This window comes from Hyaena hyaena, unplaced genomic scaffold, assembly GCF_003009895.1.
Source record: "Hyaena hyaena isolate Hyena2069 unplaced genomic scaffold, ASM300989v1 scaffold_13, whole genome shotgun sequence".
Lineage (NCBI taxonomy): Eukaryota > Metazoa > Chordata > Mammalia > Carnivora > Hyaenidae > Hyaena > Hyaena hyaena.
Genome location: NW_024080645.1, coordinates 7,357,205 through 7,368,027, shown reverse-complemented (window position 1 = coordinate 7,368,027; position 10,823 = coordinate 7,357,205). Strand labels below are relative to the sequence as shown.

The following is a 10,823-nucleotide window of genomic DNA, read 5'->3' as shown; positions in this document are numbered from 1 at the left end:
AGTTTGGTGAGTTCCTTATAGATTCTGGATATTAACCCTTTATCTGATATGTCATTTGCAACTATCTTTTCCCATTCCGTTGGTTGCCTATTAATTTTCTGGGTGGTTTCCTTGGCTGTGCAGAAGCTTTTAATCTTGATGAGGTCCCAACAGTTTATTTTTGCTCTTGATTCCCTTGCTTTTGGGGATGTGTCAGAGAACTTCTTTTTCCTTTAACTTTAAAGAGCCCACAGACTGATCTGGCTCCGCTGGGAAGGGTTCCCGACGCTTACAAACATATGCTTCCCTATAAACTTGCTCTAACATTCCAGGAGCCCATCAGCAAACGACACTGGGCTCTCTCTGTGTGCTCGGCATTGTTCTAGCTGCTGGGGGATTAAAAAGTACAAAACAAAGTCCGAGATCTTGCCCTCAAGGAGGCTGGGTCCCAGCGGGGCTTCAACATGCACACTAGGAGCTTCCAGAAGTGAGCAGAGAGTGTGGCAGTGGTCAGAGGGCTTCCTGGAGGCAGCGAGCTGAGTCCCTAGAGGCGGTGAGGAGGCCGGTCCTGAAGAGCCCAGGAAGGAATTCGAAGGAGAAGCAGGGGGCAGGCATGGTGAGGTGGTGGGGTTTTATTCTAAGCAAAGCAGGGAACCACTGGAAGACTCCGGCTCCCGTACAGAGGAAGGAGCACAGCTCTGGGGAGGAGGCTGTGCCCTCCCAGGTGCCCGATGATGGAGGCAGGGCTGGGGGTCAGACGGAAGGCAGAAGAGGGAGCGGACGTGAACGAGATGCTTGGGCAGAAACGGAGCTCCGTTGTCAGAGCAAACAGGTGACCCGGGAAGCGGGGGTCAGGGCCCAGGAGGGCCGAAGACGAGCAGTATTTCTGTAATCGGCACTTCTGCTACTTTGAGATGCTGCAAGACGAACAACATGTAGGAAGGTGGAAGCTCCTGGCCCGGAGTTCCGAAAACGTGGTCATCAGCACATCAGCAAACGAAGTGTTCGGGGGCTGCAGGGAGAAGCCTGAAAACGGCCTGGCACAGCACTGCTCAGGGAACTCAGAGGAGGAGGAGGGGCCAGCAAGGAGGGCTGGACAGGGTGGCGGGAGTGGGAGGGGGGCAGGGACGCCCCAAGAACGGGTGTCCGTGCCAGCGCTGCTGAGGCTTTGAGAAAGGTGGCCTTTGGCTCTGGCCCCGTGTAGGTCACTGGTGGCCTGATAGGGCCTTTCGGGGTTCGGGCACAGATAAAAGCTCGGTTTGAGGGGATGGAGGTGTTCACTTCCATGATGGGGTACCATGATGGGTACTCTGAGTTGCCTCTGGGGAGGGGAACAGGGTGGGGGGGGCCGCCCCCTCACGGCACGTCCCTTGTGGTTTGGGTCTCTTGCCACAGCTCCCATCCAGAATGCCGCAGCCGGTCCAGGACAGCGTGCACAGTAAGACAGAGGAGCAGGGACATCAAATCCAGATGAGCTCTGGGGACGCTTTGCTGGGAGACGGGAGAGAAGTAGGTTGATGTGAGGTCAAGCAGAGCCACGCAGGAGAGCAGCCCAGCAGAGACGGGGGTGTCAGTGCAGGGCGAGGGAGGGTGGTTGGAGCGGCCGGACAGGAGCCAGGAGGCGGCTCATCTGGGGGAGCAGGGGGCGGCCGAATGCATGGTTGGACGATGAGGTCACGGTTACTGCGCAGGAGGAGATGCTGTGGAGTCGGGAGGAAGGAGCGTGTGACCGCCATCCAGGGAGCGGCAGATACCCTAGGGCTGCCGGGAAACGTGTACTTGGTGACACTGAGTGCCTGTGTGACATCTGGGGTCACAGGACTGGAGTGTGATTACTGGGGGGAGGGCGGCTCTCTCATTGGGCCCGCCTGCACCGGGGGGTCTGCCCGGATTCTTCTTCAGCAGAGAGCGTGCCCTGGGTGCTTGAGGCGCTGAGGGTTTGGGGAGGTGGAGATGCCCGAGGGGGTGGCGCGGGCACCCCGGGCACTTAGAGCAGCCCCTGGCCGCAAAGCTGGTTCTGGAAAGAGCTGTTGGTGATGGGGCGATGTGACAGATGTGTGGATTTGGGGGTGCTGGCTTTGCCCACCGGCACTGGTTGGTGGTGGCAGCATGTGGGTACTGGGTGCTGGCACCAGGCTGTTGAGGGCCAGGGGTCACTCTGGGTGCACAGAGCGCGGGTGGCCCTGAGGGACAAGAGAACTCGCATTGTGAGGAACCCCCTGAACTGGGCAATTAGCAGGGTCCCAGGGAAGCCCAGGCAGACCTGCGGGGAGACACCCGGCCCGTGCCCGCCCAGGCTAGAGGTGGGACCAGCGATTAGGGGCCATCCTGCCCTTCGGAGTCATGAAAATGTCCTCAAAAATGGGAATCTGGTGATGGTTATGTAACTCAATAAACTTTCTAAAAATCATTGAATTGTATTTTTGAAATCACTACATTTTATGGTATGGAAATTATACCTCAATAAAGTTGGGGAAAAAATAAAAGAATGAGCTTGCATCGTGCCTGGCGCATAGCAAATCCTCAATAAATAATTAGTAAGTGAATAAAGAGTTTCCTTGCCAGCAAGATGGGACACGAAAACAGCAGGCACGGTTTTACCACCAGCTTGTGCCCCCTCCTAACAGGAGGAAAACAGGGTTCTCAGTGGGGTCCTGCCTCAGTCCTCTGTCCCTGTCGCCCCTTTCTAACCTGACCTTTCCACGCTCCCTGTCGGCTGTCAGCACCCCGCAGCCAGTTCCTCTGCTGCCTGCGGACCCCCCACCCACGGCCCCGCACCCCCCCACCTGCCCGCACACCACCACCTGCTCTCACCCCCATCACCTGCCCGTACCCTCCCACCTGCCCTCACCCCATCACCTGCCCGCACCCCACCGCCTGCCCTCACCCCCACCGCCTGCCCGCACCCCCACTGCCTGCCCGCACCCCACCGCCTGCCCGCACCCCCACCGCCTGCCCTCACCCCCATCGCCTGCTCGCACCCCCACCACCTGGCTGTACCCCCACCACCTGCCCTCACCCCCATCGCCTGCCCGCACCCCACCGCCTGCCCGCACCCCCACCGCCTGCCCTCACCCCCATCGCCTGCTCGCACCCCCACCACCTGGCTGTACCCCCACCACCTGCCCTCACCCCCATCGCCTGCCCGCACCCCCACCGCCTGCCTGCACCCCCACCGCCTGCCCTCACCCCCATCACCTGCCTGCACCCCCATCACCTGCCCACACCACTGCCACGTGCCCACGGCCCCATCCTGTGGTCCAGCCAGCATCCTGGGGGCACCCCAGACTCCTCCTATAGCATCCACCCCCCCAGGCCCTGACCTCCCACCCCTGACCTCCTCCTCCCACCCTCCTCCTTCCTCCCTTGGTCTATGGCTCCCCCCGTCTCTGCCCTTCCCCTACTCCTGACTCTGCAGACTCTCCCCCTCCCACACACTGCAGCCAGAGTGAGCACCCCAAAATGTACCACTGGTCACCTGACACTCCTTCAATTTCTCTGATCCTCACAGTCCCCAGGATAAAGTCCAAGTTCACAGCACAGGCCCTTCGAGGTTCTCCGCCCACCTGCTCACTACTCTCTGGATCCCTCCACGTGCAGACTGGACGCCTCCAACGCTCTGGATCTGCTGTTGCTCTGCCGGGACCGCCCTCAGCTTTCCCCTGGAAAACCAGCCCTTCTCCGGGGCTCAGCCCCTCCGGGTGAGGCGTGATGCCTCGGGGCTCCCCCATCAGGGTGCAGCTGCCCCACAGCCCGGCTGTGTGCCGTCCCCCGGGCGGGGCCCTGCCTGTGCAGCCTCGGCACCCGGCCCCAGGCCTGGCACAGAGTGGGACTCCTACTTCCTGGCACCTGCCTGGGGTGTCCACAGCGGGGCCCGCCCAGGGGCTCGACAGAGAGGACGCGGGGCCTTGGAGGCGCACAGGCTGTATCCTCCGTGTTCTCTGCTCTGCCCCTTGCCCAGCGCAGGGCCTGGCAGTAGCAGGGGCTCAGAAAGTGCTCGCTGACGGGCCAGAGACCTGCAGGTGTGGATAAAATTAACCCAGTGGTGGAAAGGGCCCAACTCTGGCCACCCACACGCGCCCCAACGTTCCATAAAGGAAGAAGCTGACGTCCCCCACGGGACAGAGATTTGCCCAGGTCCCTGCGGCCTCTTCCCCACAGAGACGAAAGCAGGTGTCCTTCCCAGGTCTCCAGCCTACAGAGGCGAAGAAGGCTTTAACGCCCACCCCGGCCTGAGCACGCGCCGTGTGGCAGCTGCCCACTGCGTGTTTTCCTGCGTCCAGCCGGGCGGTCCTCCGCCAGCCCTCAAGGGAGGTGTGGCTGTTGCCCGTGTCACGCAAGGGGCTGGGCCTGGAGCTCCTGGCAGGGCGCCACCGTGACCCGGTCCGCCTTGAGCCCAGCACTGGCACTCCGAAACGCATGCCCTGTGCCAGGACGGCCTGGAAAGCAGTGCGGGGCGGGGGGGCTGGTGAGGGGGTGAGCGGTGTGTCCCACGGGGGCGGAGGAAGAGGCCCCCTCCAGGCCCCAGCCCGGCCTCTGGCTCCAGGGGTCGAGCTGGGAAAAGGAGCCTCCCCTTTCGACGCCTTCTCCAGCCCCGCCTCTGCTGGCCTCAAAACTGTGGAGGACTTCCGGGGTTCGAGTCTGAAGGACGTCTGTTTGCAGGAGACGTGGACTCCGAGGCATCACCCCTTGCAAAGAGCTCACTGCCATCTACCCCAACCCCGCGTCCCTGTGACCACGGCGGGCTGACTGTTCTCAGGGTCGAGCGTCACACAGACCAGGGTTTTCATACTGAAAACAGCAGGACATTCAGAGTCGGAAGGAAGCCTCCAAGCCTGGAGTGTAGCACAGGGCCAGCGCGGACATCTCTCTGCCGCACGGCCAGGTCACAGCCGCTTCGGTGGTGGACAGCCTGCCCTCTGGGCGGCAGCTACACTTCCCAGGTATTAAGGTGTTAAAAAGTTCCCCTCTGCTGGTTTTGGAAAGTCACCTCCGCGGATAACAGGAGGGAGATGGCTGCGGCCACGTCTGCACTGTGGCCTAAGAGTCACGGAAGCCCGCTACACAGCAGAAGGTCCAGCTCCCGCCCCCCAGCCAAATGGGCCTGTTTGCAAGGGCAGGGACGCCATGTGCGCACACTTTCCACGGTCCCGTGCCAAGTGGAGTGGCCTGGCAAACAGGGCAGATAGATGCTGGGTGCCTGGCAAGTGGGGTAGAGAAGCCAGCCTCCTTTGAACACTGACAACATGCACATCTGTGCACAGCGGCCCTGCTTTCCCAGAAGCATCCGTAACCTCCCCTCTGTGTGAATTTCCTTCACCGGAGCTCAGTGTTCACACGCTCTCCCTCAGGCCCCATAAGAACCCTGTGAGACAGGCCACAGTGCTATTGTCCTGCTTTAGAGTGAGAACACTGAGGGGCGCCTGAGGGGCTCAGTTGGTTAAGGGTCCAACTTCAGCTCAGGTCATGATCTCCTGGTTTGTGGGTTTGAGCCCCAATGTCAGGCTCTGTGCTGACAGCTCAGAGCCTGGAGCCTGCTTCCCATTCTGTGTCTCCCTCTCTCTGCCCCTCCCCTGCTTGTGCTGTCTCTCTCAAAAATAAAGATAGAAAAGAAAGAAGTGAGAACACTGAGGCTAAAAGACGTGAATGGTTTCCTAGTGTCACTGCCTAGTAGGTGATGGGGCTGGAGGGAGAAGTGTTCTCCTCATGAGATCATTCAGAGCAAGGTGGCTCTGGGGGGATGGGCATGCGCTTTAGCCAGCAAGGTCACCTGGAGCCACCCTCTGGGTTCTGCCTCTTCTGTCCCATATCTGAGACACCTCCCCCCCCATCCCCATCATTACACCGGCTTGTAGTTACAGCTCAGAGCAGATGAGCCACGATCACTTACTCAGAGGAGTGAAGGAGTTAACACACCCTGGATGGGTGCTGCCCTTAATCTTACAGCCGGTGCCTTTGCTCTGGGCCTAGACTGAAGGCCATCCCGGCAGGGCGGGAAATAGCCGGACTTTCATGAAGAATCAGAGCCAAAAGTCCAGGAGGCTCAGCCGCCAACAGGAGGGACAGGCGTTCTGGATGGATGATCCAGAAAACAATTTGGTGCCTTGTTTGGGCGTAACTGGAAACCTGCTCTCACTGGGAAACGTGGGCTCCATTTGGGCTGCTGGTGGTGCCCCCACCAGGTGCAGAGATCAGAGAGACCCCTGGACGTCCCACTCACTGTTTAGAAATCTGCCCTCAGGCTGGCAGTAGAGGCCACCTGGAGACTTACAGCATGAACACACGTCAGGCCAGGGGCCCCACTAGACCCCGGGAGGTCCCCCCCAGGAGCAGGGATCTGCAGAGAGAATTTCGTGGGGGTGTGGACTTAGATCACAACAACAAGGACCCCTTTATCTCCCCAAGCCTCTAGACGAATTGAGCATCTACCTCCATTACGACCACGGCCAACAAGCCTGTCATACCAGCAGCCCCGGGTTCTGTCCCCACGGAAATCACTGCTACTTCGTATGGCATCACAGTTGCTGCAGGTACCTTGGGATGCGTCTCCCCCCGCCCCCTTCAGAACAATGGTAGTTGCAAGCGCACTGCTGGGTCTCAGTTGATTGGCTAATACAGAGACGTATCACATTGCAATTCAAAAACTATCTTGATAACCATATTTCAAAACAATGACTTCGTTCGTAACCCTATGCGTTTTATGTATTTACAAACATTTTTCTGAGAAGGTGCCTACAGCACCAAGAAAGTGAAAACATGCAGACCTCACGCACTCACATGACCATCACGGCGGGCAGACCTCGCGCACCCACGTGAGCGTCGCGGCGGGCAGACCTCGCGCACCCACGTGAGCGTCGCGGCGGGCAGACCTCGCGCACCCACGTGAGCGTCGCGGCGGGCAGACCTCGGGCACCCACGTGACCGTCGCGGCGGGCAGACCTCGCGCACGCACGTGAGCGTCGCGGCGGGCAGACCTCGCGCACGCACGTGACCGTCGCGGCGGGCAGACCTCGCGCACCCACGTGACCGTCGCGGCGGGCAGAAGCGACAAGTCATGTCGCCTGGGCAGGGGCGGAGGGCTTCGTAGTTTTGAAACGCAGGTTCCGGGGTCCTGTCCCAGGGAAGCCAGCTCAGAGATGGAGTTCAGGTAATGCCTTCGGGATCAGTACCCGTGGAAGAGAGAGGAGGAAAGCAGGCGTGGGCAGAGGGGGAAGACGCAGCTCGTGGAGGCCTCACTGACCCTACATGCAGTTCTGAGCTGTCCTGAGTTGGGCTGAGGGGGCCAGGCCTTCCCACGTCGAGTGGACCAGTCAGTGGATGCAATCACCCCGGGAAGGGGACATGACCTTGGGCAGGGCTGCCCCCAGCAGCTGGGGGAGAGTCACTTGTCCCTGCCCTGGCTCGGGTTGGGGGCTCACAGTGCACTGCAGGTCCCAGCGTGGGCTGCTGCCCCTGAACCCCTGGATGGAGTCCAGGGTCCATCACCTTTAATGCTCTCCCAGGGATTCTGATGCTCTGCTGGGTTTGGAAGGCCTTGATCCAGGGGTAAGAGGGCAAGGGGGCTCCGAGATCATGGAATCCAAGGCACTATGTCGAGGCTATCCAGCCTGTCGGTGGCCGAGCCGGCGGCTGCTGACCTGGTCCTGCCCATGGCACCTCATGTGACAAGTATTCGGGACACTTGCACACCAGGGACTCACAAACCCCTCAATGCAGGGCCTGCTCGGGCTTGCACATTGACGTTGCCGGGGAGGGGGGTGTGCGTTCACACAACTTCTCTGCAAGGCAAGCTGGCATCTATCAAAACCCTAAGTGTGCCTACTCAGCACTACCACTCCTACATGTGTGTCCTGAGGAGAGACCTCCGCACGGGCACAAGGACGTTCACCAGAAGTTACAGCGAAAACCCAGAAACGGCCTCCACCGCCATTTTGGGGACTGCTCAAAACAAAGTGATCCTGCGTGGCCATTAAAAAAAACCAGGGAGCTCAGTCTACGTTGCTACAGAAAAGTAACAACAACCCTACAAGGCGCATCCATAAGTGAAGAAGGAAGGTGCAGAACCCTGTTTGAAAGTCATAATTTAGGGGCGCCTGGGTGGCTTAGTCGGTTAAGCGTCCGACTTTCGCTTAGGTCATGATCTCGCAGTTCGTGGGTTCGGGCCCCGCGTCAGGCTCTGTGCTGACTGCCAGTTCAGAGCCTGGAGCCTGTTTCAGTCTGTGACTCCCTCTCTCTCTGACCCTCCCCTGCTCATGCTGTCTCTCTCTCTCTCCTAGAAATAAATAAAAAACATTAAAAAAAATTTTAAAAAAATGAAAGTCATAATTTGGGTGGAACAGAAAGGGAAATACTTAGGTGAACTCACGGAAGTTTTTAGCTAACCTTTCAGCTAACCTTTAAGAAAGGGGATCAGTCTGATTAGAAAAACAGATTCCATTCAAGGTTTCTTGTGTTGAGAGAATTTAACTCAGGAAATCGGGTTGGGCAAATGGTACCAGAGTCGAGGAAGCAAGTGCTGGGGGGCTGGGGGGCCGGCACAGCCCAGGCGCGGGCGACAGAGGAAGCAGCTGTACCCAAACGGGGGACAACGCGTGAGGCTGCTGCCAGCCATCCCGGGGGACACGCAGCTGCTGCTGGGGAGGCCACTCGAGGCAGAAAGAAGCGGGAAGTGAGGAATTTTCCCTCCTACCCCAGGTCTCCTGCCAGCGCCTCACCTCCGCGGAGCCAACCCGAAGCTGCCGCCCAGGACCTCTGGAGTACGGTCTCTGGGGTACGCAGAAGGGCGGGGGAGGGCAGCAGGTTGGCAGCATGCACCCGTGCCAGGCACCACAGGTGCCTTCATGAAACGCAGAGAACCTCCCTGGGGCCACATAAGAAGCGCTACCAGGGTTTGCCTCCAGGAGTTGGGGACCCGGAGGGAGGCCTAGTTTATGTTAGGGACCCTTTGGTGCTTTGCAGTGTTGCACCATGAGCACATACGGCCTATTTGAAGCAAGATGCTTGCCTGACATTCACACTGGGTACATTGAAAAGGGCAAGGCTGTTATCTTTTTTCACTGGGACATATCCTGCCCGCTGAATGTCCCCTCACGTCTCCCATGACGGCCCCCGAGGGACAGCACAGCATTTCTGGTGTGCATCTTTCACGAGGGTCCCCCTCACAGCGCCCCTCTCTCGGGCCTGGGTGAGGGCAGAGGGGGCAGAGCACAAGCTGGAGGGGAGGGTTCCTGCCCGAAGACCTCCCGCCACATCTGCAGCCATGTAGGCGGAGGCCTGCTCGCAGCCCAGGGCCCCGGTGCCCACGAGGCGGGGGTGGTGGGTGCCCGCAGACACGCTCTGGACTCACGCTCCGCACAGCGGGCAGTGGAAGCCGACCTGAAAACCTTGCTTACTCGATGGGCTCTGGGAGCCCCAGGGACCAGAGGCGCGGCTGGTGGGCTGGAGAAGCAGGCTCAGCCAGGTCTCTTGCTGGGGGACAGGCGCAGCAGGGCCACCTGGCCCAGGGGTCTCTGCCCATCCACGCTGCCGCCTCCTAGCGGCCCCCAATCGGACTGCAGCATCCCTTCCCGAAACCCCGTCCGCCATGGCCTCACAGCGACAGACGCATGTCCCCACCTCCCATCCCCGGCACGGATGCACGTCCCTACCTCCCACCCCCGGCACAGACACGCAGTGATGGACGCACGTCCCCACCTCCCGTCCCCGGCACAGACACACAGTGACAGACTCACGTCCCTACCTCCCGCCCCTGGCACGGACGCGCAGCGACGGATGCACGTCCCCACCTCCCGTCCCCGGCACAGACACGCAGCGACGGACGCACGTCCCCACCTCCCGTCCCCGGCACGACGCACGTCCCTACCTCCCGCCCCCCACACGGACGCCCGCGTCGGACGCCTGTCCCTACCTCCTGTCCCTGGCCTCTGATCTCCCTGGAACTCCACAGTGCAGCAGAAGAGACAGGCGTAATGAGACACTGCAGCCCGTGTGGTCAGGGCTCTGCCAGAGCAGCGTGTGAGGAACTCTGGGGAGAGAATTAAAACAGGAAAAAAGCTGAAGTTTGCCTGAAGGACTCAAGGCTGGAGTTCCAGTCATCTCTTGCTCCAAAGCAAGCTCCGTGTGCTTGCAGGTTCTGTGGGTTGGGAATCCACACCGGGCACCGGGGGGCTGCGCCTGCCCTGCTCTGTGACACTTGGGCAAGACGGGCCGTCTGAAGAGTGGGCTCGGCTGGAAGTGTCCACCTCAGGGGCTCCGTGTGGGCTCTCCAGCACGGTGGCCTTGGGCTTCGGACTCGGTGTCTCCGGGACTCCAGAACAAGTCCTCCCAGCGACAAGATGGATGCCGCATGGCCTTTACGGACTTAGGCTCAGGAGACACAGCATCACCTCGCACACTTAGGACTGGCCAAAGTGAAGGTCAGAAGACCAACCATATCAAGCATGAGGATGTATGGTACGCCTCCTGACGGGAGGAGAGGTGGGCAGTTTGCAGCCACGCTTTCACACTGCCCCAGAAGGTGTCCCTCAAGCTGAATTTCAAAGGCAGACTAAAGGTCCATCAGATGATGAAGTGGGGAGGGCATCCCAGGTGGAGGGATCAGCACATACAAAGGCCCTGGGGCATGAGAGTGGGCTGCGTTACACGAAACAAGAGAGTCAGATTTCCCAGGAGCTCACCTGCCGACTCACTAGGCAGCTGTTTCCCCCTGATCCTCCCCAGACACTGGGGCCCTGCTGCACCCCCGAGCTCAGACACCAGCCCCTCAGTTGAGGCTCAGCCCCATCATGGGTGCAGTAACCAGCCCACATCCTAGCTGCCTGTCCCCCCGCCCCCCCACCTCCGGA

General features: G+C 60.1%; 1 long non-coding RNA gene across 1 annotated transcript in view; it reads right to left on the bottom strand.

Annotated features, from left to right (window-relative positions):
• LOC120248678 overlaps positions 1 to 10,002 on the bottom strand; it is an 11,148-nt gene extending 1,146 nt beyond the window's left edge. The window contains exons 1-2 of the long non-coding RNA XR_005532653.1: positions 9,887 to 10,002; positions 202 to 1,470 (exon numbers count right to left, since the gene is read on the bottom strand). This is a non-coding gene — a long non-coding RNA (uncharacterized LOC120248678). The remainder of the gene's footprint in view (positions 1 to 201; positions 1,471 to 9,886) is intronic.
• Between the last annotated feature and the right edge of the window lie 821 nt (positions 10,003 to 10,823).